Source organism: Otolemur garnettii, unplaced genomic scaffold (assembly GCF_000181295.1).
Source record: "Otolemur garnettii isolate 467f Iridium unplaced genomic scaffold, OtoGar3 scaffold00128, whole genome shotgun sequence".
Taxonomy (NCBI): domain Eukaryota; kingdom Metazoa; phylum Chordata; class Mammalia; order Primates; family Galagidae; genus Otolemur; species Otolemur garnettii.
The window spans coordinates 3,399,243-3,403,770 of NW_003852523.1; positions in this window are offsets into that span (position 1 = coordinate 3,399,243).

A 4,528-nucleotide genomic window follows, 5' to 3' on the forward strand; every position below is an offset into this window, starting at 1 on the left:
TAAAATATTTGGTCTAAACTACCTGGTCATGCCTGTAATCCCAGCACTTTGGGAGGCCAAGGTGTGAGGATCACTTGAGGCCAGGAGATTGAGGTTACAGTGAGCTGTGATCACACCCCTGCACCCTAGCCTGGGTGACAGAGCAAGACCCAGTCTCTGTAAATAAATAAATAAAATAAAATTTTTGCTTATATGCACGTGTTCCGGTGGGAAGGGGAGATCGATCCTTGGGGAACTGAAGTGTGCCTCTCTCCTCCCTGTGGACAGGAGTCGGCCCAGAGAGGCCTTGGATTCCCTCTGCAGATTTAGAGACTTGGGGATGGATCTTTAGTGCAGAAACATGTGTGCACACTGAGATGCCACATGTCTGCAGAGCAGCGCACCATTTCCAAGCAAGAGGGAGGTTAGTGTTTCATTCCCAGGCCCCTGTGGAAACCTTACCACAGACATGTCTCTCAGGAAACTGGTGAGCCTTCAGGCAATGGATGCTGATTGGGGTTAGGGTGCAAGGGGCTTGTTGGGGGCCTTTGTACACCTCTGAAAGAGATAGGAGGGAAGGGAGGTGGCAAATGGCACCTCAGACCAATGCTCCTGGTGAAGGCTGCCTTTAGGAGCATTGTGCCCTGAGCTGATGCTCCCACCATCTGCCTGCTTTGGCTAGCAGGGGCTGCTTGGTCTGTGTGGCCTTGGCCAGCACCCCAATACCCTCATCTGGCCTCCCTGTCTTTGCTACTCTCTTGGCCAGGACATCTCTCTCCTCTCAAACTGGTCTCTGGCCCTGCTGCTATGTGACTCACTGAAGAGGGGCTGATGGCTGGTGGCAGCCACAGCTCGTAGTAGTGAGGTTCTTATCTGTCTAGGCCTCGTGTTCCCAGGAGCATGCCTCCACAGCACAGCCAATACACAAAGCAAGCCGTCACTCCCGCTTTGCAGAAGGAGATGGAGTCCTCTGCAGAGGTTTCCCCATCTGCTGGACACTTGCCTGAGGTCTGTCCCAACTTACTGGCTTTACCTGACCTTGACTTTGACTTTGACCTCCAGGCAGGTTAGGCCAGGCTTCTCCCCAGGATTCCCACAGGGTCGCTCATGTATTCTCCACTGCCTCTGGATAGAGGACAGACATCAGCAATCCTGTCTGACTCAGCCCCTCCAGACTGAACTCAGTTTCTTGAGAGGCATTTCTGTGGTGAGGTATCCAATCTCTTTGCTGTGAAAACCCTGTTTATAGGCCAGGTGGGGTGGCTTATGCCTGTAATCCTAGCACTCTGGGAAGCTGAAGTGGGAGGATTCCTTGAGCTTAGGAGTTCAAGATCAGCCTGAGCAAGAGTGAGAGTCTCTACTAAAAATAGAAAAAATTGGCTGGGCACTGTGGAAAAATTGCCATTGTTTTCCTATTACATATTAAGTAAAAACATTTAATATCTATCCAATTGAGATTAGTGTTCATATACTGGAGTTCATGTATTTCCAGCAAAGTTACTGTGTTCAATTTTGGAAAATGTGGAGTTTTCCTTAGACTTTCAAAAATGCCTGAATTACCCCTAGGGCCACAGCTATCTTGGCACATTCTGGGGTATCAGGGTAGCCAGAGCTGGGAAACTCCTCACTTTAAAAAGAAACTAAGACCAAAGGGGTAATGACCTTGTTCAAGGTCGAAGGCTGGCTGGGAGCCTTGGTTCTCAGCTCTCTGGCAGTCCTGCAACCTGACGTCCACAGCCAGCTGCTCCCACAGCTATCCCTACCACCAGTGCTACCTGTCCTCTCCCTGACCCACCTTGAGCCCTGACCAGGGTAATGGGGCCACCGGCAAGGCTGGATGGAAAAGTTCTCCAGTGAGGCCACTCAGAAATGCTAAGACCCCTTTGGGCTGGGTCTGTCATTTGACCCTGGGGTCACCTCTTGGGCTCAGTTTACATTTGAGAATTATCACAATAACCAACAAGGAGCTCCTCAGCTCTTCTGCAGGGCCTGGCTCATACTCTCTTTCCTCTTTGGAATTTGCTGCAGATAATACTTAAGGTCAGAATCTACCCCCCCCCCCATTGTTAATTTAGGAAGCTGGGGACTGAGTTCTTCTAAAGGAAGCATCACATTATTGGGTCGCAAGAAGCTACTGCTGGGTACCCGAGCGGCTGCCCGCCTCTGCTGCCTGCTGTGTGCTGGTGGGTATGATTCGGAGCCTTGCTGTCCCTCGGTTTCCTTAAATATAAAATGGGATGTCACTTTCCTCTACCTTATGGTCTTTTTGTGCCAAGTAAAGTAATCCATACACACGAAAGCCGTCAATAAACGTTTGGCCAGTCTGAGCAGCTGCACCGCCAGCCCTGTAAGTAGGTAACGGTGTTGGCCACCTTCCAAGTTCTCTTTAAATGTTTGCTGTTTACATGTCTGCGGTTTCCCAGGGCCAAGTCTGCTCAGGTCTGAAGGATCACAGATTCTAATCGAATAAAGACCAGATTATACAGGTGAAGTTTTACCGTTGAGACAAGTACAATATTTTGTGTGGATCTAAAAGTAATGACTAAGGAGCCATCAAAAGTCTAAATGAGTTGTGTGAAAACACCACACTGTACCCCCAAAGTGCATCAATGTACACAGTTACCGTTCAATAAAAAAAAAAAAAAAGAAAAAGAAAGTCTAAATGAGGTGTCCTCACACTCCGGCCCACGGCCACGTGCAGCCCGCCTAGGACATTTATCTGACCCGCCGAGTGTTCTTGCCACCACTGCCTGTCCTGCTTAGCAGCCCACAGTCCGGCCCTCCAACAGTCTGAGGGACAGTGAACTGGCCCCTTGTTTAAAAAGTTTGAGGACCCCTGGTCTAAATGATGATGTGCATTTTAATTAGTTTTTAAAAAATAATTATAGAATATGCACTTGTGATAAATCTAAGCCCAGCCTGGAATACAACAGCATTTCCTTATTCCTGCCCATCAGTAAGTCGTGTTTCTCTCTTCAGAAAACTTCTCGGAATATACACGCATATACACATGATGCTTTTAAATAAAGTGGATCATTGTATAGCCATTGCTCAGCTCTACGGCTTCTATTTTTTATTTTAATAGATATTTGAGATTATATCACATTAGTGTACATAGAATTGCTACATTAAAATTTTAGGAAAATGTTGTAAATTAAAGCTATTAGATTATTAAATGAATGTTCTGGGGTGTATTTAACCAGGCGTCTTGGTTATCTTCGGCTTCTCCTAATTATAGGTAATGCGCTATCAATCACAGATTCTCCCACCCAGGAGGTCACAGGTGCCTGTGGGAATTTATCCGGGGCAGAGATTCCTGGAACTGGCCATTCGGGCCAAAGGTTTCACAGATATTAAATCTCCATGTACTTTGCTAACCATAACTTCTTTTTCAAGAACAAAGAAACTGTGAGTAGCTCAGCTGCACCTACTTATTTTACTTTGTTCTGAGCATTTTCTGAAATAACTAGGAAGCTTAAAAGGAGGCTCAGCGCACAGTTCCAGCACTTGGTCCCAGAGCCTGAAGTCCGGCGTGTACCCGTGCGTTCAAGAGCAGGCCTCAGGTCCCAGAAGGTACCAAGGAGAGGAAGGGTAGTGGGGATGACCCTCTGTTGTCTGGTTAACTACCAAGTCCCCAGGGGTTCCCTCCAGCGGTCATACCATCAGCCTCCTGCCAGGTGGGGAGAGGGGAAACCCAGGTGGCCGCCCCCCTCAGCTCTGAGGACTCTTCCGCTGGAGCGGATAGTGGTCAGTGACCACGGGAGGGGGGAGCGGTTTGCTAGGCCACTCTCGCCCCGCCCAGTTAGGGCACCTTTCTCCAGGGTCAAATATCGATACAATGTTGCCAGTCCGGTGCCAACTATAAATAAGTCAAAGGGGGCAGGACATGGGTCTGAAAGGAGGGCTCCTACCGCGAGGCCCGCCCCGAACAGGGACCCCAGCCCTGAACGACTCGGGGGAAGGAGTCTATGCCCAGAAACATCCCGGTGCCGCAGGGGGACCCCAGGAGATATGTCTAGGCGAAGCCCTGCTGGCCCCCTCCCGGTCTGGCCCAGCGCTCCAAGATCGATCCGATTGATCGAGTGCCCACCTGCCCCTCTCGTGTCTCCGTCCTTCGTTTGCCCCGACCCCGTCAGTGCCCTCACCTGGACCCCTCCTGGTCCCTTCGCTGGGGCCCCCAATTCAATCTCCCTGCACCAACGTGCGCCTCCTGACCGCCGACCCGCTCCCCTCCCCCAACCCGGCCGCGCCGTCCGTTAGCGGGATTCGCGCTCGGTGACCCCTGCCCGGCCCGCGCTCCCCTCCCGGCCGCACCTGCCGCCCGCGGCCCCCGGTGCTGGGTCCGGTATATCCACCTCCTCCATGTCTCCCCCGTGGCCCCTCTCCCGCCCCTCCCCCGTGTCCCCCGCGCGCCCCCTCCTCCGTGTCCCCCGCGTGTCCCCCGGCCGCCCCGCGTGCGCCGGCGGAACTGTGGGATCGCCGCGCACAGGAAGTGGCGGCGGCGGCGCGGCCGAGGGCGGAGGGCGGCGGGCGGGCGGGGCCGGCAGGG